Source organism: Equus caballus, chromosome 8 (assembly GCF_041296265.1).
Source record: "Equus caballus isolate H_3958 breed thoroughbred chromosome 8, TB-T2T, whole genome shotgun sequence".
Taxonomy (NCBI): Eukaryota; Metazoa; Chordata; class Mammalia; order Perissodactyla; family Equidae; genus Equus; species Equus caballus.
Genome location: NC_091691.1, coordinates 87,977,517 through 88,003,704, shown reverse-complemented (window position 1 = coordinate 88,003,704; position 26,188 = coordinate 87,977,517). Strand labels below are relative to the sequence as shown.

At 40.9% G+C, this 26,188-nt stretch overlaps 1 protein-coding gene and 1 pseudogene across 2 annotated transcripts in view; both read left to right on the top strand.

The window, feature by feature from the left end:
* Positions 1-26,188, top strand: part of BCL2 (BCL2 apoptosis regulator) — a 173,670-nt gene that overhangs the window by 53,870 nt on the left and 93,612 nt on the right. The gene's annotated exons all lie outside the window — the stretch shown is intronic.
* Positions 1,199-26,188, top strand: LOC102148652 (proteasome activator complex subunit 1 pseudogene; annotated as a pseudogene).

Here is a 26,188-nt window from a genome sequence, read left to right as displayed (position 1 = left end):
AAATCAGTTGGCTGGGCATCTTCAGAAATACTCACGTTTTCCCTAGTGAGTGGATTACATAATGTGGAGCCTTATTCATTATAGATCTGACCCCTAGCTTGACCCTCTGGGTTATGTTCCTTCCTAAGGATTAAGGAACTGTCCTGCCCTGGTTGTCTCTTTGGAATCTGTGCCGTCGTCCACCTCTGCTGATCAAGGAGAGCTTAGCTCGTGAACAGGGCAGCTGGTGGCAGAGGTACTGTTGTGTAAGAAAGTTCTGTACAATGATAGCTACTGAAGTCCCTTTTGGTAATAAGAGGTTGTGAAGCCCGCAGTCATGTGCCTCTTAAACAATTTACATAATAAATCGAGAACTTGGAGCTCCAAAGGTATTGGCACGTTTTCACTGATGTTGCTACAGAACCCTGCCTGTGTCCTCATATGATCCCTTGCTCTGTGTGTGTGCGTGTGCGTGTGCGTGCATGTGTGTGTATGTATGGAATGAGAAAAATGAGGTAGTCCATTGTTACATACTATAGAGAAGGACTTGTTAGGCTTACACTGTAACTAAAAAGACAGAATTTGTTTACAGCAGTATTAACGTGACCAAGAAGTAGCCAGGCATGATCAAAGCACATCTAATATATCAGGTTTCTGGAACATTTGAATCTCAGGGTTTGGTCTTCATCATGATATGTTGAGACAAGCAAGAAAGGAGAAAAGGCCAGCTGTGGAGGACGATAACTGAGACAGTTAGAAAGCAGATGTGTGCGCTAGAATGTAATCAGTTCTAAATGGATCCACACTCTTCTGTCTTCGGGGCCAGAGGGAGAGTTCCTTGAAAGGTCACGTAACAAAAATTGTGCCATTCTGTTCTTCCTGTTCACTATAGATTCACACGTGCAGTGGCTTTGTGGATTGTGACTTGATTTCTCCTGGGCACAATTCACACTTATCTTTGAAAGTCTATTCCAGGTGACCTTGCCACCTGCAACACGGAAGGGAAGACACTTGCTGAGTCTGGACGTCTGATAGCCAAGTGGGTAGGGAGGGTGACCCCTGGGTGGCTCTGAGGTGTTAGCCATGGAAACTGAAAGCTGGGGTGAAAAGAAAAGCAATCTGTTCCCCTTGGGCGATGCCTTGACTCCAGTCAGGATTCTCCTCCTGATAACACGCTGCCCCTTTGTTCTGCTTCCTGTGTGCTCCTCCTGTGATCACTATGACACGTTTCTTTCAGTTTTCATCCGCCTGGCGTGGCTTCAGCGCCAACAAATGGCAAGGTGCTCCCCAGCTGCCCGGGGAGCCGCATACAGACAGACCAGAGCGTAGGCTCCTTAGTGCACACACCGTATTCATCTTCTGCATTCTTTTTCTCTCTCCTGGGTGTGCTAGGAACACTAACATGCTGCCCTGCTCTTTCTCTGATGGGGGCTGGTGCCCTTGCACTAGGTTCCACAGTCATCAATAGGCCTGTTCATGTGGGAGGTGACAGCACATTTTGCCACAACATTACAGGCTGCTGGGCTCAATGTGAGCATTCTTCTCAGAATGAGCCAAGGGCATGGGACTTCTTATGGCCGGGAAAGTCACAGCCCACACCACAGATCGAAGACACTTGATCCAGGCCACGGGGGAGCACTTAGCATCTCTTTTTGTGGGTTAAATAAAATTTGATGAGCAAACATGTGTGATTAAACTCTATTGTGAGGTTTTCTGATAATGTATAACCTAATCTCTGAAATCTTGGTCAGGCATTGTTTTGCATGTTAATCTGCAAAGGAAGCCGGTGACAAGCTCTGTGATGTTCTCTTGTTTTCACTGTAGTTGATTTGTAATCATCCAAGTCGGTAGGGAAAATTACCATCATCAATGATACAAACCCACAAAAAGTCCAAAAATACTTTGTGTTTGATTTTGAGATGTGGACAGCAGGCATGTGGGCACCCATGTGCCCAGCCATTCAGCCACTGTGTGTCCTGGCTTAACTCCCTCACTGCTTGGCTCCAGCTCTCCCTGAAAACAGACGGGACAGTGTCCAAGGAGCGTCCACGGGAAGGGAGGAGCTGAGGCGGGGGGGACCGGCGGAGAAGGTGGTCATCAGTCCTCAGAGGATAGCATCGCCTGTGGAGAAAGCTGACCAGGTTTGGCTCTGATGACATCCTGTGGATATTTTATTTATCCTTTTTTAAGATCAAAGTAACACATGTGTGTGGTTAAAAAGCCAAATAGTATAGAAGGCATTTAATAAAAAATAATGGCCCCTCTGCTGCTCCTCTCCTGCCTTACGCCCACTTCCCAGAGACAACACCTTTTAACCTCCCACCCTTTATGACGTTCTTTTGGTAATTACCTTCGTATCTTTAAATAATATTTGTGTACCATTTGCTGGTGTCCTAGGGCAGCTTTAACAAAGGCCCACAAACTGGGTGCTTAAAGCAATAGCAACGTATTGTCTCACAGTTCTGGAGACTGGAAGTCCAAAATCAAGGTGCTGGCAGGGCCATCCTCCCTCTGAAGGCTCCAGGGAAGAAGGTCTCCTTGCCTCTTCCAACTTCTGGGGGTGGGGTCCATCCCTGGCCTGGGCTTGCAGCAGCATCTCTCCAGTCTCTGCTTCTGTCGCCACATGCCGCTCTCCCTGTGTGTTCTGTCTTCACCTGGTGTTTCCCTCTTTTTATGAGGGCATCAGTCATTGGATTAGGGCCCACCCCAATGACCTCATCTTAACTAGATTACTCTGCAAAGTCTCTATTTCCAAAAAAGTCACATTCACAGGTACCAGAGTTGGGACTTGAACATATCTTTTAGGGGGACACAATTTAACCCCTAACACCACCCTTTCTCAGTTTATAAACCTTTGGCTTCATTGACTTCGTTCTAGGATAAAAGAGGTTTCTTTCCCGTATTCAACCGCATCTCTCCCTGAGCATCTTCCCTCCATGGTTCTGTCACTCTTCTCGGTCCCTTCCCCTGAAGGACATTGCTTACATTTCAAACAAAGTCTTTTCTTATCCTATTAACCATAGAGAGCTTCACCTAACTGCCCGTTAAAAATACGAGAACATTGCATCTTCTGGCTCCCCTCCCTCTCCTACCTCCCAGCCTCTGTCGAGTAGTGCTAAAGTCAGTAACACCTGGGTTCTTTTTGGTTAACTGAATGGTTGAGTCCTCTGCCATCTGTCCTCTGACTCAGAATCGATATTTGTCTATAACTCCTATAGATGGGATCTACGTGTGGAAAATCAGTAAACAGTGTTTTCATTCTTTATTATTATGACAATGTCTGCTGGATTATATTGCCTTTGTATGCCCTCTGGATTTTAATTAAAATGCTTTTTACCATTTGAAGAATGACAATATAATGTATGTTTGCATAGAACTTTAGAATCTACATTGCATTTGATTTTAGATGGCAGCAGGCTTTTCGAGTTGAGTTGGAAACTGTGTTTGTACAGCTTGAAATCCTTTTGCATCACGTATTAAAATGAGGCGTTGTGTCTTTTTAGGAAACATTTGATCACATGAAATAATACCCATGTCGGTCTTTACTCCTTATGAGTTTTTAACAGCAGGTAACTTCTGGATTTCAAAAACTCTATTTTTTTTTCCTTTTTTTTTAATTTAAGGACCAATATGGAGGTGCTAACTTCTTATTTTGCCAAGTTGAGATATTAAGAAATCAGTTACTATTTACTCTTACTGGTAAAATAAAGAACATTTAACACTAAGAAAGTAGGAAGGACCTTAATCTTAGAATAAATTACACTATTTTAAAATGGAATGAATTTAACTTAAAGAGAAAAACTTGTTCTCTTCACTATCTTTTCCCATTTCGTGTAGGCTAGTGAAAACAGTCTGGATGGAGGGTGTCCTGGACCAACCTTGTTTACTGGACATGTATTTGGTTAAATGGATGTTGAGCATAACTGTTAATCCCTCCACTTATTCTCTGGCTGGTTAAGGTGCTTCATTAGAGTCCAGTATGGAGATGCTCAAGACCAGGGGGCAGGCTCTGAGTGGGATTGGTCACCCTATTTTGTGACCTCTAGCTATAAAGAGACTCCTATCCCCAACTATATACCCCTAGCTCAGGCCAAGTGAGTCAGCTCATATATTTGGGTGTTGGGCATGAGAGGAATTTAAGATCCATCACCTTTGCATATGTAGCCCTGGAGTCAGTCACGCCTTCACCCTGTCTTAGTTTCTTTTTCTGTAAAGTGGTCACAAAACAGTATCTGCCCATATATATTCTACCAGGGTCATTTTGTAACTGAGGCGATATACCTGACAAACTGAAGCATTCAACAGATGCACGATGACAGCGTTTTTATAGTATTCTCAAAATCAACTAAATCTAAAACAGAATGAGATCACTGACTATATTTGTCCCATCAAATATCCTTGATTAATTAACCATCTGGTTAAGATCGTTCTCTCCTTAAAGCCCTTGTGTATCGGGATATCACCATTACTGAGTTTTAGTACCTTCCTTTGCCACGTTGAATTTAATTTAGTTTTCAGAATGTTAATATTTTTAATATGATGTTTTGTGAAATCCCTCCAAATAAGAACAGAATGAATTCCTTGCCTTCTTTCTGGTAAGAAATGTTGGTGTGTGTGCCTGTAACCACCCGCAGACAATTGTAATGGTGGGAACGTAGGGCACATGGCGCTCTCCTAGGACCACGCAGGTTAAGGCCTTAATTAGGTGATCTTCACAACATGCCTGAGAGGCAGTTAGACATTGTCTTCCCACATTTTTACACGGGGGAAATGCAAGTAGACCAAAGTTAAGAAGCAAGTAGCCCAAGTTTACTCAGCAAGTCAGCTGCAAGGTGAGAAAAGGAAGTCCAGTTTCTGAAAACCACATTGTCTATCCTGGCTAGTAAATGGCATCTCCCTGAGTCCCTATTCTGGACTTCCGGGATTCACACTAGACCATTTCATTGTTTGAAGAACTGAAGAGTTGAATGAATCAAATGCGGCTTTCCAATTAGAAGCACAGAGAGTTGTGTCCCTCGAGGTTTCGGTGCTCTGGGAAATGCAGGTAGAGATGGCTGTTGTGCTCCTGGGGCACAGTCTAGTCCCCAGAGAGGAGAAAGGGGTCTCTCAACCCGCAACATCACCGAGTTTGGTCTGTTTATTAGATGTAATGGTCTGGACTGAGCTGTCCACACTGCTGTCCCGTTTCATTGGTGACCGGTACCATACTACAGAAAAGATCTAGCTGTAATTTATGGAGCTGGAAAAGGTGACCAGTACTGGCCTTACACTGCTGTAGCTCTGTGTCACTCAGCTCTTTTGGACCTCAGCTGTGCCATCAGTAAAATGGAAAAATGCTGTTAACTGCCTGAAGGCAGGAGATCAGACCAGACCTTCCCAGGGTATGTACTTTGATTCTTCTAAACACCCTTAAGAGGAATCGGACTTGCAATCAATATGCTCTTTAGGTCTACACACTCAACAGCTGAGGTCCCCAACCCGAGGACCAGATCCAGGTACAGGCACTTCCCACACCTATAGCTTTGCATTCTGCTCCTCTACATTTCTTCTCTGCCCGTGTTCCACATGACCTTTGGAAGACCTCATGCCTCACTGTCTTTTTGTTCCCATCCAATGGTTTTTGCTGAGGTGCAGCAAACTCATTACCTGTGTGCTGTCAGGATGATGCCTTGTGGCAATCCACCTGCAGATACGATCTTCATTTGAATTACAATCTAATACTCCGTATGAAGAATGGGGACAGTCAACTCAAAGGTTTGGACCACTACATATTGCATCTTTTGCACAACCCATGTTTGGAATCTATGTATTGATGTACAAACATTTTGAAGTTTCAAGTAACATTGGACTATGAAAAAATCGGCATCGATAATCGTGATCCCAATTATGAGGAGTAGTCATCGAAAGAAGATCAGATTCAGTGTGAGCACATTTTAGTTTTTGTCCAGTCGTGTTGTACATGGTAATTGTTGTAAAGCAGAAAAACCACCAGGCATCCCTTTATCTCCCAAGCAAACATTCTAAATAGTCGGGAGTTTGCTGTACATAAAAGGAAGCTTTCTCTCGTGCCGAAGCTTGCCAAACAAATCATGACTCCTAAAAGGAAAATCCAAAGAAAGGACAACTTAAACATGCTTTCAGTGGGTGGAAGATAAACACTAACTTTATATATATTTCAAGAACGTAAAAGACACAGGTGGGAAATGAATCCTCCTCGATAAGAAAGAAATGCTTAGCAGGGTGGAAAAAGAAGAAAACAGTCAGCAGATTTTGGAACTGTGCAAGTCCAGACAGTTTCTTTCTTTCCTTTTTTTTTTTTTCTGGTTAGCTGCTCATAGCCACAAATATGTATATTATTTCCTTCTTGCCCACAATTATACTAAGAATCATCTTTCTAATATACTGGGGAATCCCAAATAAAAATCTCATTTTCCTGAAAACAGACAAGTCTTTAACTCTAGCAATTAAATTATTCAATTATTCATATCCAGAATGTAAAAGAAATAATCAAATTGTCATAATAGAGGTCTCTATATCCACCTCAAATAGTTTTCTCTCCAAAATTAGACTGTGAATGGCTGATGTTCTTAGGGAGGGGTTTGCGCTCTCTCTGATGTTTTGAGATAGCCCCAGGTGCCTCCTCCATGAGGTCCTCCAGGGCTTGGGCAGCCCCACTTAGGCGATATGGCAGTGGGACCACAGGATATTTTAACCCTTTCCTGAATATTGAAATGCATTCTTATATGGGAAATGACTATTAACTACTTGGACTATACCTCTCATCCAAGCACGTCAGAACAGCAAACCCGGCCACCTTCGTTATTGGTCAGTATCTCAGGTCTTAGCAGCATGGACCTGAGCCAACTCTGCCCTTTTCCCCCTGGTTCTCGATGCTTCCTTTTCCTCATCTGCAAAGTGCCAGTTGTCATAGCATCTTCCTTACAGTGTTGTCATGAGTTAATAGCAGTCAGGTTCTGAGAGCAGTGCCTGGCAAGCAGTAAACACTATGTAAGCATCAGCTATTATTATTTTTCACAATGAGGGAAACAAGGGACAAATCCAAACTGTGTTCTTCCCAGGGGTAATTCTGTTTACCATTAAAATATGTTTTTGTTTATAGAGTTGGTATGTGTTGTCTGTGCAATCACTTAAAAAAAAATCAGATCTGAAATAGCAGATGCTAGGAAGCTACTTGTTTTACCTCTTCTTTTTTCTCCTTAATTTCTGCCTGCTACCTATTCTATTCTAGACCAAGATCTGACAGATTTCCCTATGCAGATTTCTCTATGCAGAACCTATGCGGAACTGACGCTATCCGGTTTACTTGGATGTGGGAGGAAGTAAAATACTACTTTTTATAGGAGCTCTCCCACTAAGAGGAGGACATATGCAGAAAGTGAATAAATAAGGGGAGTTTGGGATGTTAATGAAGCAAGTGATAAAGTCAAGTAGGTGTTGTCAATTCACTTGAAAGTAAATTTTCTTTTGATGAACCATGACACAATTGATCAAGGTTTAGCAAGTTCTGTTTCCTTGTAAATGTTCCCTTCTTCATTATATCTAATAGTGAGGGAAGATCTCATTGATGTCTTTTTTGAGGTATTAGGAAAATTATCATTACTCATATTTGAGGACTAAAAGATTGGTAGAGACATAAATTCACCCTCATAATTTACTTTTGTTTCCTTTTTTTTTTTTGGTTATTTATTTATTTATTTATTTGAGGAAGATTAGCCCTGAGCGGTCCACATATAAAGCAGAGGAAGATGGGCACAGAGGTTAGCTCAGGGCCCATCTTCCTCAGCAAAAAGAGGAGGATTGGCAGCGGATGTTAGCTCAGGGCTGATCCTCCTCGAAATAAAAAAAGACTAATTCAACTAGTAAGTGGGAAAAAAATCACTTACTAGTGTTCAAAATGTCTCAAAAATGCAAATAAAGAAGTTTGGATTTTTAAATTTGGATTACTGAGAGATGAATATGAAAAAGAATGCTCTTATAGTTTATCAATTGATTATCTGGGGAAAGTTTCCTTTCCCCATTAAGACTATAGCAGTTTTGAATAGTATATGTTTTTGTATATAAAATGAAAATATACTACCACCATACCGTCATCATCATCATACTAACTGGACTTGTGCCCATGAGAGATTTCACAAAACATAACCGACGTGAATCAACACTTGACCAGAGAAACCAATAAATTCTAACATTAAATGGTCATGCAGCGGGCCGGCCCCATGGCCGAGTGGTTAAGTTGCCACGCTCTGCTTCCACAGCCCAGGGTTTCACCAGTTCGGATCCTGGGCGTGGACATGGCACCGCTCATCAGGCCATGCTGAGGCAGCGTCCCACATAGCACAACCAGAGGCGCTCACAACTAGAGTATACAGCTATGTGCTGGGGGGCTTTGGGGAGGAGGAGAGGAAGAAGAAGAAAAGAAGATTGGCAACAGATGTTAGCTCAGGTGCCAATCTTTAAAAAAAAGTTCTTCTGTTAAAAAAAATATGATCAGGCAAAACTTTGCAAATATACTATATGTGATATTCAATAACACCAGAATTCAGTTCTCATTACTTGATTAACTTGATTCAATTTTTGGTTGAATCAAAAACTGATTTCAAACTTCAATTTCAGTTTTTCAGTTAAAAATTTTAATTTCATTACTAGTGAATTAAAACATTCACTATCTTGTTCACATTCACAAATGATAGAATTTTTGATGGAAAACAAAGGCTCACTTTGTGTCCTTCCTTACGGCAGTGGCAATCGTCTCTGCCACTAATTTCAGATATGCAAATTCCTGGTTTAATATGTAATTCGACATGCGTCCGTTGAAGGCCTCTTTGTTGAGGGAGTAGAATACACTGCAGGAGTATGTGTTTTGGAGTCAGACTGTTCTTGGCTCAAATCCTGGCACAGCTACTTGCTTGCTGTGTGGCCTTGAGCTTCCTTGTCTTTCAAATGCCGACCTGCAGAGCTGTCTGAGTTCAGGGGGAGGATGTAGGTGCAAGTGTGTGGCGTTCAGTGGGTGCTCTGGTGGCTTCCCTTCTCCTTCCTTCCCTTCTCTTCCCCACCGGGGGCCCCCTGTTGTAATCCCTGCCACAGTGTGGATGTGGGAACAGAGCATAAGTGCTTGAAACCACCCTTGCCTTTAGGGAACCAAACATATTGTTCTGTGACAACTTAGGCCCCTCCCTTCACTTTGGGGGCCTTGGTTAACAACTCTGTTAAATTTGGGGGTTGACATTTAGTTTATGATTATTTCTTAGAGCACTTCCAGATCTGACCTTCTGTGAGTCTATGATATTATGAAGCAATAGGTTAAAGAATAGGAGACTAACAACAGGGTGTTAAATGGGCAGATCCACCACAATCATGTATCAGGAAGGAAGAATCAATTGGACTTAACGACAGATGAGATAGGATTAGACATGAATCAGAAATTCCTCTAGGGTGGCGATCCTCGCTGTGTCCTCTACAAAACAGCAGTTTCTCAGGATGATAATAGGGATTAATTGAGAAAAGGTTTCTGAAAATCGTTTAGGAAATGCTGACTTGAACAGATTTCTTTCCTGCAGGACTTCTCAGAATCTTTAATACACTCCTATGCATTATGATTCTGAAATGGGGACTGTAGTAATAGCCTGAAGCATTTCCAAAACGAATTTCATCATGGAATGAGAATTACTTTGCACCCAAGTAGCATCTTTCAGGACTAGTATTTCGTGGGAGGTATTTTGCAAAGCGCTGCTCTATGATTTTGAACCGTGGAGAGTATGGATAGGATATGGATGCTATTGACTCAGCCCACTCAGTATGCTGAGTGTTGACACTTAGAAGGTCCCGTGGAAGCCAGAGCTGAATGACATCCAATCTTTGCAACAAGTCTGGTGGCATGGCTTCAGGTGTGGCATTATCTATAAGGCTGAGAGCAGGGGTGCCCTGGGAAGACGATATCCCAGCAGCTTATTAGTGCAGAATCACTTGAGACAGTACTCTGTGAATGAAGAGTCCTGGTGTCTGCCTTGGGTGTGTTTTTCTCTGTCTCTAGTCTCTAAAGCTCTTATGATGGTATTTGCATCCTGTTCACTTCAGAGAAATTCTGAAGATCAAATGAACGTGCGGTGCCCAACCTCAGGTGGTTGGAATTAAACCAGTTGGAAGTTTGATTTAGGAGGTGATTTTACAAAATTGATTCTGAGCTTTGCTTTTGAGTACAGTTGGCCCTCTGCGTCTGCAGATCCGAACCCGCGGATACGGAGGACTGACCATATTCATTGGACCATGCCATTTCATATGAGGGACTTGAGCATCCCTGGATTTAGGTGTCCACAGACATTCGTGGAGTCAATCCCGTGGATACGGAGGGACAAATGTACAGTCATTTCACCACCACTTTGGCACTCGGCTCTAAAGTCAAAATACAACCTAAGGAGAGGAGCCCGAAAAAACAAACTACACACATAAACCACCTGCTTCTTTATGCGGGACGTGGTCTTTAAATGCCGGTTGAAGCTGATGGCATAATCTGTGTTTTTATTTCTTATTGATGAAATTTGAGCTAGAGGCCTCATGGCAGATTTTACTGGCACAAACCTTTTCTTCTCACCAGTCAGATCTGTGGACTATTTCGCCACTGGAGTTTTCTGCCTGTTAGGCCTTAGGAAACATTTTGGCAGGTTGCGCTGTTATTTTGCTCGTGTTGTGAGTAGCATTTCTCTGACCTTTAGTTATTTACTGAAACAGTCCGGCCTGTTTTCTTTTAAGAGAAGCGTGAAATGAAGGGGAGTCCGTCAGCACAGGCTGACTTCGGTATCAGAAGACCCACGCTGCTTGGCTCCACGTATACTTTTAAAGTTAAGGGGTCATTGCCTCCTTCTTTCTTATTCTCACGATTTTAAGGGGTCTTTTGGGGGAGTTTTTTTTTTCTTCTCACTAAAGCAGATACGTGTAAGGTTAGTCATTTATTTGAAACACTCACCACATCTAAAAACACAACCCGCTAAGAGTTTTCTTCTGACATGTTGAGCATGGAGGGTTGTTTGAAGCCTCTCCTGTTTTGAACAGTGATGTGACGTGTTCCAGGGGAAGACAGTTCTAGACTAGTGACTTGATGACCAGGCAGCCCTCACGCCTGACCTCCCATGACCCTTGTGAGTCTACACACGGTACGTGATGACATCATTCAGGATGCTCACAGAGTCTCCCTTCTCTCTGCCCACCTGTGGCCACCTGGTGCTCGTCTGCCTCTGGCCCTGGTGGAGGACCCCCATTCATTGCAGGCTGATTTACAAGGGTAAAGGAAGTATCGAGATCCCATTATGTCTTTGGAGATGAGAAAATGAGTATTTAGATACACATTTGTTCCTCTGTCCCCATCTGTCTACTTACCTACTACTGGTCTCTCTTTACCTCAGAAAGAAAATGCACCAAGAGTCATGTCTTTTCGTCGGGATCCCTGTAGCTCTTGAACTCAGCTGCTTGTGTTAAAGACGCCACTCAAATTTGTCATATTTACTCTCTTAGCCAAACATAAAATAACCTTGACGTACAGAAACCAGCCTGAATGATTGTTAATGAAGGTTCTGTGTCATTTCATAATGATCTGTATGTTTGAAAATTGCCTTAGTCTAATAACAGGCCATTGCTTTGGAGATGTTTCATTCATTTCTTTAGTCATTCAGTCAACAAATACCGCACTGTCCTCAGTGTTGGGGAGACACTGGTGAGCAGAAGGATCAAGCTGCTCATGGAGCTCATATGTGAATGCAGAGATATGGATGATAAACAGGGAAACCAAAGAGTAAGGTGGTGGTAGGCCACAAACAGGATAGTGCCGAATAACTGGGGAGGGGGCAGACGAGTTTGCATCGGAGTGTCAGAGGAGATGGTGCTTTGGCCCCAGGGTGAGGAGGAGCCATAAGAAGTCCTAGGGAAACTTTTGGAGTCAGAAGGAAAAGCAAAATCTAGGACTGAGTTAGAGTCCCCTCTCCTCGCCGTTCCTCTTCTAATGACCTCATGTATATGTTTGCCACTTGGGGCTATGACCTGATCCCTCTTTAAACCTCTGCATCATTGGGAACACCCATGAAACAACAAAAAGATGCTGTCTGACTAGAATGCTGGCTGTAATGCAGGACAGGGGTGAGTCCAGTGTGAACCTTTCAGAAACCATTTATCCCTCCACAACCCTCTCCATAGCTCTCTTGTTCAGAGAGGCCACACTGTACAAATCAGAAGATAAGTTGACTTCATTTCTTAGAGAAAGGTCATAGGAAATACTTTACAATACTGTAAGTAGAAAAAGCAGTAGCATAAAGCTTCACATACACTTAGGCGAAGTTGGGCACGCTGCTGCCAGGCAAGCACTAACTTTCTCATGGCACTTCTTAAATTTTTATTTTGCAATAAATATGAACTCACAGGAAGCTGCAAAAATAGAACAGAGAGGTCCCATGTACCCTTCATCTAGCTTCCCCTAATGGTAGCATCTTACATAACTATAGTGTATAGTATAATGTGTATGGTATATACATTATCAACAGCAGGAAATTGACGTTAGCATTATCTCCAGTCCTGACTCAAATTTCATCAGTTTTTACAAACACTCATTTGTGTGTGTGCGTGTGCGTGTACTTTACCCCATGTCTAGATTCCTGTAACCACCACCGCCATCAGGATACAGAACTATTCCATCATCACCAAGAAACCCCCTTGTCTCTTGGCACTTTCGTGCTTGAGAAATAGCAGCAGATGCTATCCTGTTTCTTGTCTGGATCCTATTCTGTATGAATCTGTACTAAGGTTGGATAAGTCTCTGAAATCTGTTGCTTGGTTTGGCTGCCATGGAATCTGCATAATTAACTTGGAAATGGAGATCCTTGGTCTGACTTGTCTGAAGAGCATCTACAAGCCCAGAACAAAAAATCATAGGTTTGGATAACTAGCCCTGACCTCGTCATGGGAGCCCATCAGTAGATACCTGATGGATTTAAGAGGCTAACACAGTCATGTGACCTCAGTAGTTTACTTCTAAGAACAAAACCCTTTCTGATGCCACATAACTTTAGGGACCTAAACTTTATGGGGCTTTTACTAGAATATTTCTTGAAGATGGCCGAGGAAGCAAACACACCAGTAATGGGTTAACAGGTTACCTGATGAGTGGGTGCATTCCTTATAGAAAAGAGAACAAGTTATAGAGAAACGCCCCTTAGTGTGTGGAGGGAAGAAACCTGTAGGACGTGCAGTTAGCAGTAAGAACTTGAGGTGGGGGCTGAAAGGGAAAGAGCTATAAACAGATTGAGAGAGAGACAACGGATTTAAGGGAAAACATCTGTCTGCTGCATCTGACATCCAAAAGCTGCATCTGTGGCCTAGGACCAGTCTTGTGATGCTTAAAAAAGGAATGCGAAGGGGCCCAAAGCAGGCTCTGAAAGTTTCTTTTTTTCCTCGAGATTTTCTGTTTGCTTTGCCCAGAATGCTGCCAGAGACTGATGAAATAAACTCATGTGGTCCTGTTTCTTGAGGCTGGAGTAGCATTCCTTGGAAGCTATCTTTAGAATGATTGATTTAAAAAGACATTTTACCTGTATTGTTCTAGACACACTAGAGGAGCCCATTTACTTTTTGTTAAACAAAACCTCTGGATATCTCGAGATGGGCTATTCAAAGATTTCATATCTCAAGTAGACGTTTTGGTTGTTAAAGAAGTTGGAAACCAGAAGAAAGGAGCGGATAGTGTTCTCATGAAACCTCAGAAGACATTAAGAGCATTTCTCTCGATGCTAGATTGAACTTAAAATTTGTCAGATAAGTCCCTTGACTTATGCATTATTTTTTCTCTGGAGGTATTTGTTTGTATCCTGTAGGCCTAGCCCAAGAGGTTAATTTAAAGGAAATAGAGATAAGGGATCTCCATAGATGTGCCAGGTCTCAGTTGGTCTGAATGGAAGCAAAAGAGGATTCTGAGTGAAGAGTTTGAGTCTTCGCTCTTGGACATCATCCTTCCTCCTCACAGGCTGCACAGTGGGCTGTTGACACATTTATACTTCATCTTCAGTGATTTTTCCCTCAAAGGACATAGACGACCCAGTCCATGTTCCCTGAAGACAGCCGTAACTGAGATGGAGGAAGTCCTCAATTATTGTAAACAGCCTTTTTGGAAATTTCACAGTACTCCCTTGCTTTTTACTTCCCTCTCATTGTCTATGCCACATGATCCCTCTCTTTGACTCTTGTCTTTATTTTTATATATCTGACCCTAAAGCAAGATTGCAATAAGATTCCTATGTGTCACTGCCATATATGTTTTCAGCAACTTGAAATTTTATCAAATATGAATTGTTTGTGTAAATAATGTCACCTCAGGTACATGATGTTGTTTGCTGGGGCTCTGCACTGAATAATGAGGAGCGTGGCCTCTGTGTTTTGTGGCAGGGGGGAGGGGATGTTGCAATGAGGAGTGACTGGTAATAAGGGATGTGGCAAGACTAGAAGGGTAGGAAATTCAGTAAACAGAAGGGAGGAACTGAGGATGGTCGGGCACTAGAGTGTTGCAAAAAAAGTAGTAAATGATGATCACCTGCTCTTCGTGCTCAGCATCTGTGGCGTATTCACTTTTCACTCTCCAACGCAGGCACGTAATAGGTCGTCAATGTTTGTTAAAATAAATTGGGCCATATACAGTGTGTCCTCTATTCTCCAGATTCTCCTCAGTAATATTTATATCCTAGCCCTGCGTTAAAAGTTAGGACAAATTACATTAAAGTCAGTTAATCTGCCTCAAGTTGCGTAGGTTGACTGGTAGATTTGAACTCGGGTCTTTTGTAACCCTCCCCCACCTCCCTACCAGTGGCATCTTCCATTTGCAAATCAGTGGTTTTTTTACCTTCTAAAGGTACAGAATCCTCATTTTTTGAACCTGGTCTGGTTGTTGAGGAGAAGCTTGGCATGAAGGAAAGGCTCAAACTTCATTTTTTCTGTCTTACAAGAAATCTCTAGAACTCTTTCATGACACCCTGGGGGTGACTGATACAGTTTGAAGATCCCCACCTTAGAGTAGCCCGTCTCAAACAATGTCAGCTTGGGTGCTCATTTTTATGTTGTTTTCTGTGTATTTCCTGATACCTTGAAAAAGACTAGTTGAATTTTTCCAGACCAAGCAATTGACCGCATGACTTTGTGTCCTTTGAGTTTCCACCACAATTCAAATCCAACTCCTTTTTTTAACATTGTGTTTTACCTCAAAGGTGGCCTGATAGTGAGGCGAAGAGTCATGATGGGCGGGGCACTCTCAAACCAGGCCAGGGTGACAGGCTGGGACATCTTGTTTTCATCAAATTCTTGTAGCTACCCTTTTCTTCTCTGTGTTTTCTGGGCTTTTGAGATTCTGCTTGCTCTTTGTAGTTGGATGTTTTCCAGAGGGTCATTAAGAAAAAGGAGTATCCTCTGCATTAATAACCTTTGGAAGGATTTTTAGCAGTAAAATCAGAGACCAAATAATCTGGTAGAGAGCAGGAATGGGGTTCGGGGGCATTTATTCCCCCTTTCCAGGAAAATGTCAAGTTCACCATGCCCCAGCACCAGACTCTTCACCCAATAACTCTGAGATCTTATATCAAGTTTACTCAATAATGATGATATAAATGGCAAAACTACTACCCTCTTTTTTTGAGATAAGAACTGTTCCTTTTAAAGGCATGCAATATACAAAACCATGAAATGCACTTGGAATACCAGTTAATTTCTGTGTGTGCTTTACTGTTTATTGGGGTTTTGGGGGTTTTCTTTAGTAAATTCATTAATGTGGAGTTCCAAAACCACTCTTAAATGAATGTTTACATTTTCTGCACTTTATCTAATTACTGAAAAGCACAGGTGCCATATGAAAATTTAAAGAATATACGAGGTTTATGGCAGAGATAAAGACCATAGACCAGGGGTCGGGAAACTATGACCTGTGGGCCAAATCTGCCTTGCCACTTTTTTTGTTAATACAAGTTTTTTTGGAATACAGCCATGCCCATTTGTTTATGAATTGTCTGTGGTTGTTTTCCCCTTATAACTGCAGACTGGTTATGACAGAGACCATATGCCTTAAAATATTTACTATCTAGTCCTTTACTGAAGAGTTTCCAACCTCTGTGATAGATATCTCTGTCATATTTGTTTACTCACTCATTCATTTATTCATCCTTTTAGTGACTCTCTGGGGAGTATCAAGATGAATAAAGCAGTCCCTAATGGCCAAGAACTTATAATGTAACAGAGACGAGTCATGTACTCAAATTGCCACCTGACCAGGTGGACTACAACACAGACCATAGACAAGAAATACCTAAATTTCTGTGTAGTTTGGAGGTGGCAAAGGCCCTTGACAAGGGAAGGAATTGGGGTGAGCAGAAGGATATTGCTTTCATAACTGTGACTTGCACTGATTTCCCAGTGGGAACTTCATGAGAAGTAAGAGTCATTTCCTTCATGGAATTTTATAAAGTGTGGTATCCAAAGGGTGGAAATGATTTAGGATATTACTTAGCATCCACATTTCTTTATCTGGAAGTGTATTTCCCCTGTAACTATGGGGATAATCGTATTTCTAGAAAATTTTTAAAGATTTGAAGGAAGCCTTTCTTCTTCAGGGTGGGAAGACAGAGGGAATTCCTTTTCTTTTTTACTGACTGTTCACTGAACAAAGTAATATTAAATAGTATGAATCTTCAAGAAGGGATCTTGACAGGAAACCCCTCAGATGGATCAAAAACAAGGTAAAATTATAGAACCCCAGCCATGAATTAGCATGACTCAGTGACAGTTATATCTCTTTCCCTCAAGAATACCACAGTTCACAAGTGTCAACGGAGCTTTTGGTAAAGGTTCATGAAGGTCAAATGCCACCTCACCTTGGGAAGATTCCACGCAGGAAGCATTCTCGAATCCTCCAGTAGAGAATAATGTCTTCCTCTGTATCTGTGATCTGCTTGAGGGCAAGGTTCATGCTTTTTTGATTTGTATATCACCAGTAGCACCTATTTCATTATTTGTGTTTTCCAAATATCTATTGAATTAACGTGAATTGAATGCAGACGTTCAAAATCTAGGTAGCTGATTTGAGTAAAGGATTTCAGATGACTCTCAAAATAGAACAAGTGAGACTCCTTCCATTCTGCTTCCCTCAGAGTATCAAAATTGTTGGCTAAATTCTGGCCACCCGTTCTCTATATTCATGATGATAAGGATCCCAGAGCGAATGCAGCTTAGTTTTGTTTTAGAATACAACTCTGTGATGTTCACCCATGGAGAGCAGAATATTTTGACAAATAAAGTGAATATGTTTGGTGAGAAAGCTACTGAAAGAAAATAATATTGGACCCCAACAGGTAATTTTAATGTCTTAGGAAGCACCGAGCCCCAATAGTTCACAGTTCCTCCCCCTCAGTAGGAGAGCCCGTCAAGTTAGCCCCCCAAGAGCGTCCCCTGGGGCTCCCACATCCCATGACCAAGAAGCCCAAACCAGCCTGTCTTCAAATGTTTCCCACAGCCAGCTTTCACAACAGCCTGGGTGCCAGTAGACAGGGGTATGCCCCAGGTAGAGACTAGAAGAGAGAGACATTCTGGAAGGTCATTTTGCTTGTCTCCTTCAGCTCCCTCAGCCTGAAGAGGAAAATCCAAACCTTGTGTGTGAAGAACACACTTTAGGGCATTTCCTGACAAATGGATGGAGCCCCTGCTTACACATGCGGGTGCTGTATTCTATCAGAACTGTCTAAATAAACATAGACTCCGCTGTCTCCTTCAGGCCCCACCGTGTATTTATGAATGGGATTGCTTCATCATTTTCTTTTCATGTCAGTAGCAGAGAAGTCAGAAAGCATTACCTCTAAAAACGGGGAAAGAACCTTGCAAGTAGATACATTTCCAGCCAGCTGCGGCAGTAACCAGCAAACAGAATTACTTCACCGCGTCGTCATGGGTCCCGTTCCTATGGGATTTTTCCTAGTTTCTGATTTATAATGATCACTTTTGAAGGCCTAGAAATGCTTAGGTGAGATTAAATTATGATTATCCTAAAGTTCTGTTTTCACTGGAGTCTTTCTGGACGGCTGCTGATTCCGTCCCATTTGAAGCATTCGGTGGCATGAATCCACTCGGTTTCTGCCCACATCACTGCATTCCTGGGATGCCTTTCACAGGCCTTCGCAAGATCATCTGACAGCCGCCTGTGAGGTCAATGAACTTTATACATAATTAAACATTCGCAGTTGGGAGAATTAATTTTTTTTCTCCCAGAGAAGTGGAGAAGGGTACATGTTCTGTAGCCCTCCATTACTGAGTAAAAGTTCTGTGGAGTAATCAGGCGAGTTTCACATGATTTAATGCTGAACCGAGTAAGAAAGTGATTGCATCCTCTACTGGGCCTCACAGAACAGTCACCACCCACACTGTTTATTCAGACTCGGATCTTGGCCATTTGGGGTTTAAGCCAGAAGAAAGGGGAAAAAAATCCAACCCTGGAATGAACGCTTTTGAAACTCTGTATTCTTGATGAAATGCAGCCAAGGATTCTTTTAAAAATCTATTTAAAATCAATTACTGGGATCATATTTTCATTTACAACGGATTGTTAGCAACAGCTAATTTTCTCTGTTTCCATCCAGCTTTGGAGTTGAGGCTGGAATTGTTTTGCCTGTGTATCTGATGCTACCAGCAAACTATGTGTGGGTAGTTGGGCAACTCTGACCCTTGACCAGCTTTCCATAACATAACAAGGAAAGGTGTGAGGGGGCAAGGAAGTGAAGGAAAACAAGCCTCAGGACGGCAGTCAGTGGGCTTCACTAGGGGGAAGAAGATATCCAGGAGGCAGATGTAAGAGAGGAGAGTAAGAGAAAGCAGGAGGCAGGGCCGTGTGCCTGGGAGGGCAGGCACCAGTCCATCTGTCTCTAGTCAGGATTGCAAAAAACCCTCTCAGACATGTGAATTGTATCGAGTTTTAAAAGATCTCCGAGCAGACTCTGCAACCTCCCTCAGTTACCCACCCTGCTCTTTGGCAATTCCTACGGCCGGGAAATTCTTTCTTATTTCCAGCCTAAAATGTGCATGTAGTGCTGCGTCAGGGGATAACTTATTGATCGGGACCACCCCACCTCCCCAAAGCATGTGTTAACTCCAACGGTGGGATGGAGCATGTTAGTTGCGGCTTAAAGCTGCAGTCACTTTGACCTCCGTCCCTAAGAGTCCGCAGGCCCCCTGAGTGGGAATGGTGCGGCAGAGGAGGATCATTGATTCAGATTTCTAGATACCAGGTACTATTACTTGCATTTTGGGTATGTCACCAGAGGGAAGGAACATGGCTGTGGCATGTCCAGGACTGAGCCTCAAAACCACGTGCAAACGTTAAAATGTGGAAGCTCCTCTTTTAAAAGAAAAGAAAAAAGTCCCAAAAAACAGAAGGGAGATAGATTCTAGAGTTTCACTGGCCTGGAGAAGGTAGGCCATCTCCTCAGTTTTAAATAAGAAGAGCTAAAAGCCAGAGCGTGTAAGGGACGAATCCTGGAGTGGATCTTAGGTCTCATGCCCTGGATGCAGCGTGCTGTGCTGTCCGTTGTAGGATGGTGAGCTCTGAAGGCGAAGTGATGCTGGGACTGAGGTCATTTGTCTCACTTCCTCCGGCCCCTTCCTCCTCCACAGCAGGTGCACACTGAATGGTCAGCTTCTCCACCAGTGAGTTACAGATTCATTGAGAAGCTGTCAGATGACCCGGGCAGCTGGCTTCTTCCCTTTTTATCGAGTTATGTCATTGCCCTTCCTCAGGCTGTGGTTTGTTCCAGAAGGGAAGAGGTTGTCTTCTCCTTTACCCGCCCACCCTAAGTTACGTCAAGTTCCACTTCCCTGTGTTACATAAATTGCTGAATGAGTGAAGGGAGCATCACCATTCGATGATGAGAGCTTTGAGTCCTCGGGCATTCCACCATGTGCCCACAGTGCCCGTTCCTCCCTCACCTTCATTGTCTGTCAAGTGATGATAATAACACTTGCCCTACCTCCCTTAGGGGGCTCCTAGGAACAAATGATAGTGTCTATTGATATCTTAAAAATCTGTGGAACATGGTGTTTTTAAATTATGAAATATTTCAAGCAAGAAGGAAATATAGACAACAAGATAGCAAATGCAGGGGTATCTACTATCATTTTGTCATATCTTTACGTCATATTTGCTTAAGATTTTCCCAGCTATCTTTTTAATTTTTTTAAGAATCAAAGGGAAATAAACCACTTCCCCACCCCATTCCCCTTCTCCCTTCCCTGAGCTGCACAGCATCAATTTAAAGTTGATGCTTATTATTAACGTGCATGATTGCATCTTTTACACGTGTGTATCCATAGACAATATGTATATTTTTAAGTTTTTCACCTTTATCTAAATGATATCATCTGGTTTGTATTCCACATTACATTTGTAAGATTTATCTGTTGTAAAACGTGGATCTCTACTTCATCCATGGTATGTGCTGTGTAGTATTCTATCAAAGCAAGGACATTAAGGCTGTTTCTAATTTTTAAAATGTCCATTTGAAGAGTATTATAGTTGTTTCTAACTTTTTGACATTGTAGACAATGCTACAGCATGCACATGTTTTTTGCACACATGCAGGAGAGTTTCCTTTGGGTATATATACACCCAGTCGCAAAGTGGTGAAGTTAATACATCTTCAGCCTTCCTGGATGTCACCAAATTGCTTTCCAAAGTGATGGTACCAATTTCCCTTCCCACCAGCATGATTTGAGAATTTCTGTTGCTCCATATTTTCTCCAATATGTGTCATCATAATATTTTAAAAATTTCTTTTGCCAATTTGATAGTTATTTAGGGTTTCAATTGTGATTTCCTGATTACCAGTGAAGTTGGGCATCTTTTCATTTGCTTACTGAAGTCAAGTTTCCTCCTTTATGAATTCTCTTTTTATCCTTTGCCCGTTTTTCTGTTGGTGTGTTTGTTTCCCTGTTGATTTATTGGAGTATGTAATATATTCTTGATACCAACCCCTGTCTTTTATATACATGGCAAATGTCTTCTCAGTTTTGTAACTTTATTTTATTGATGGTGTTGTGCTAAGAGTTTTTCATTTTTTATTTTGTTTTATTCTTATAACAAGTTTGTGAGCCAAATACTAGCTCTATTTCCATTTTATAGATGACAATAATACGTCTTAGAAAGTTCCAGTTAATTGACTAAGGTCTCACAGATGGTAAGTAGTGAGGCTGGGGATCAAATTCGGATCTGTCTAATTCCAGAGTGCTCTTTAAGACATAAGCACAACGACTATTCCCATTTTACAGATGAGTTCACTGAGGCCCAGAGAGGTTCGGTGATTTGCTCAGGGTCACACCATGTGGTAGTGTTAGAACCTGGGCTATTCTTCAGGTTTCCAGAACCTGCTAACACAACCATATACCTAGGTAGAAAGATGGGGGAGACGGGCAAATAAATGTCACATACGCACATCCTTTTAAAATGTAACTTTAAAAAATTTTGAACTATTTGAAATACAAGAAAAAAACCCACAGAGAATAATACAGTAAACAATAGGCACCCACAACTCAGATTTAATAAATGTTGACATTTAGCCACATTTTGAAAAGCTTTTTTACAGAAAATGTTACAGTTAAAGCCTCTTTTCCACCCCACCCTGATCCCATTCCCCCTAGAGCTTTCCTAGAAGTAAGTACTCTTCCAAAGTTGTGTTATTACACACATGTTGCATTTGGCTCCATAGTTCTGTGTCATAAACAATAACTAGTATTATTTGTGAGTTTAAAACATCTACAGTAATGTCTCATTCAGTAATCCATCTTTCTGCAACTTGCTTTATCACTCAAAATTATGTTTTTGAGATTTATCTTAGTTAATTTATGTAGAGCTAGTTTCCTTAACTGCTATAAAGCTTCCTTTCTATGAATATATCGTAATATATCCATTCCCTAACTGATGGCAGTTGAGACTGGCTGTTTTCATTTTACACACAGTGCTGTTGTGGACTTCTTTGGGCGTGTTTCCATGTGGGCATGTTGAGCTTCTCAAAGGTGTAGATGTAGATCTGAACTTTCTGGGTCTTAGGGTACAAACGCCATCACCTTTGGTGGATATTGCCAGATTGCTCTCAGTTTACATTTCCAGCAACGGTGTATGAGACGTCTTGTTGCTTTGCATCTTCTCCAACTCTTGGCATTATCAGGTTTTTACATTTTGCTAATCTGATAGATTGAAAAGGTATCTCATTGTCGTATTGACTTACATTTCTCTGATTTCTGGTGAAGCTATGCTTTTCTTTCTCATGATTCTTGGTCATTTGGGTTTCTTTTTCTTTGTATTACCATTTTATAGACTTTGCTTATTTTTTGTAGTGGGTTATTTGGGGTTTTTTTTCCCTTATAGATTACTAAGTGTTCACTATGTATCCTGGATACTTTTTGTTTCTTATCTCCTCTCTCTCAGTCTATTTGTTGCCTTTAAACTTTGTTTTTTGGTGTCTTTTGTCACATAAAAAATTGTCAAATCAAATTTACCCAGATTTTTTTCTTTTTTTTTGCTTTATGGTTTGTGTTATAGTGTCATTCCCTCGCTCAAGATTATAAAAATAGTGCCTATTTTTTTTTCTAAATATTTTAAAGTTAACTGTAATTCTCTTGGGATTCATTTTTGGGTACAGTGTGAGTTAGAGATCTATTTTTTTTTCCCGTATGAATAATCAGTTGTCCCAGAACCATCTATTAAATAGTTCAGTCGTTTCCCACAGTTTTATAATGCTACCTCTGTCACATCGCTAATTCCTATACGTGGTGGGCTCTCTCTGTTGCAGTGGCCTATTATCTGTATCTGCTCCAATCCTACTGTGTCTTAATTGTAAGGCTTTCATAAGTGTCTTGGTTCTGGTAGGGTAAGTCCCCATCTTATACTTGTCCAATATTATCTTGGCTGATTTTTGACCTTAATTCTTCTCTATGAATTTTAAAACCAGATAAAAATGTTCATGAAAAACCTGTGTGAGATTTTAATATGAATTGCATTCAATTTATTTGTTAACTAGGAGGAATCGATGTTAATGTTGAATCTTCTCATCTCTGAACATGATATATGTTTATTTAGGTCTTAGGACTTTCAGTAAAGTTCTATAATTTGCTTCATATAACTCTTGCACCTCTTTCCTTAGATTTATTCCTAGGTTTGTCATAGTTTATTGCTATCGCTAATGGGATCTTTTTACAAATTACATTTTCTCATTGGTTGTTGCTGATAAGGATGCCACAGATGTTTGTACATTAATCTTGTCTCCAGCATTCTTGCCAAATTCTCATATTACTTGTAATTGTTTGTAGTTTCTCATGGATTCTCTTTGTAGACAATCTTATCTGCAGATAGTGCTTCTTTTGTATCTCCATTTCTAATCCGCATTCTCTTACTCCTTTTCTTGTTTTATTGCATCAGCTAGATATCTCACACAATGATGAATGGAGGGGTGATAGAAAAAGCCTATTTACCTAGTTCCTGACTTTAAAGGAAGTATGTTCCTAAAGTTTATTGTAGGTTCTCAGTGGAAACTACTTCTTTGGAAAAACTGGCTTCCGTTCTTGGTTGGCTAGGTATTTTATTGTATTTCTAAATTGTGACTGAGTGTTAAATTTTATTAAATGTTTTTTCCGCATCTATTGAGAAGAGTATATAGTTTTTCCTTCTTAATCTGTCGATGTGGTGAATTACATTAAGATTTTCTAATGTTAAACTTTCCTTGAGCTTCTGGGATAAACCACACTGGATCATCACAGACACACACACGCATGCACACACACCGTGTATTTATCATGTGATCAATATGATCTATGTCATACATGATGTATGATACGTGATATATATCATATATATCACGTATCATATCAAAACCCATACATTTTAAAAGAAATATTGTATATTTATACACACACTACACTGCTGGATATGTTTGCTAATATTTTATTTAGGATTTTTGCATTAATATTTTTAACAAGATTGATCTATTGCTTTCCTTTTTTGTACTGTCCAACCTATTTCTAAAATCTAGCTTTAGACTGAACTTACAAAAATACATTCAGGAACTTTTGTTCTTTTTCTGTTTTTTGTGTGTCAATTTTGGTAACTTATTTTTCTAGGAGATTTTCCATTTCATCTGTTTTTAGATATGTTGCTTTAAAGTAGAGAATAGAATTCTCATACTTAAAAAATCTTAACTGTATTTATAGTTGTGGCTTCTTTTCATGCCTAATAGTGTTTATTTGTGCTTTCTTTCATTTCTCTTGCTCATTCTTGTTTAATATCTACCTATTTCATTAGTCTTTTTAAAGAGTCAACCTTTGTTTTGTTCCTACTCTCTATATTGTTTCTTTGTTTTTATTTTATTGATTTGTTAGTCGTTAGTATTGCCTTCCTACTGCTTTATCTTTATCCATTTGTGTAAAAAGAAATTTCTCTATTGTCTTTGAGTTTATTATTCTTTCTCTATCTTCTTAATTTTAAATCTTTCTTGTTTTCTGATACTGCATTTAATGCTAAACATTCCTTCTGAAATCTAGGGTTTTAATTATTGTTCAGTTCTAAATGTTTTGTTACTTTCATTTTGATTTCGTATTAATAATTTAGCAGTGTGTTTTTGAAATTTCAAAATGTACTGGGGTTTGGGGGTTGTGGTTTTGTTATTGATTTCAACTTTTATTGTATTTTGGTTGATAAATGTGGTCTGAATGTTAGCACTTCTTTGAAATTTGTTGAGAATTGCTCTGTGGCCTAGAACCTGGTCAATTTTTATAAACATTTCATGTGTATTCTTTATTTTTTTGGGTGGAGGGTTCTCGTTCCATACCCATTAGATGAAATTTGCAATATGCATTATTTAAATCTTCTGTATTTTTTTCTATTTTTTTAGCTTGGTCTATTGATTTCATAGATAAGTGTACTAAAGTCTCCCATTGTAATTTTGAATTTGTTACCTTCATATAATTAAATCAATTTTTGCTATATGTATATATATATTTGACACTGTACTGTTAGGTATACAGAAGGATCTCTGGTGAATGTATCTTTTTATCATTATGCAATGATCCTCTTTATCCCCCTAAATGCTTTTTATTGTAAAGTCTGTTTTATCAGATTCATTCATTCATTCAATTAAAGCAAATATTTATTGAACATTTATTATTTGTAGGGACACTTTATTTTATGTGTACACATTATTTTATGTTTATCTTTGGTGGGACATTATGTGTTAGTCTTCTCTCTTGTAAACAGCTAGAGTTTTGCAAAATTCAATCTGAGGTCTTCTGCCTTTCAACAGATTAGTTTAAGCCATTTACATTTATTATGTGTCATATATTTGAAATTCACCAGGAATCCAGATGTTTTCTATATGCCATGCCTCTTCTTTTCTTATTTTTTCCTTCCCATTCTGTCTTCTATTAAATTACTTGAGTTTTCCTATTGATTTCACTTTCCTTTCCCTGTGCCCACTCCTTGCTCCTCATGTCGCTAGGCCCCCCGACCGTGGGCCTTCCAGCCTGAAGCCTATACCCAGGTAGATGTGTTCTGTGAAGAGTTGTGTAAAAGACAGAGTGCCTGCTCAGGAGCTATTTCCTCAAGAAGATTTGTGAGCTGGATGCATTTTTAAAGGAGACGGCTCTCAATGATGCCAACCTGAGCAATCTGAAGGCCCTGTTGGACATCCTGATGCCTGATCAAATCAATGGGAAAGAGAAGGAGGAGCAGAAGAAACAGCCGGAGAAGGAAGATAATGGTGAAAAGACAAAAGGGGAAGATGAAGACAAAGGTCCTCCTGGTCCCAGACCCAATGAATGGCAAGAAGATGGTGGTCGTCCTGCAGCGTCTCAAGCCTGGAACTAGACCTGTCATTGAGCAGTCAGTCTGGTCACTATCTGGTTGCCGCTGCAGATACCTTGGCTTGAGGATGGGAACAGTTTTGGAATGGCTGTGCAGGAGACGGTGTTTGAGCTGATGACCACCCTGCACACCAAGCTGATAGGCTTCAATCTCCAAGGATTCCTCTGTGCCTAGCAGTTCCATGTGCACGATTATCCATAGCTGGTGCGTGAGCTGGATGACACAGAGTACCAGGACCATGGCCGATGGTCATGTAGATCTGCAGTGCTTGTGCTGTGTTATGTGACA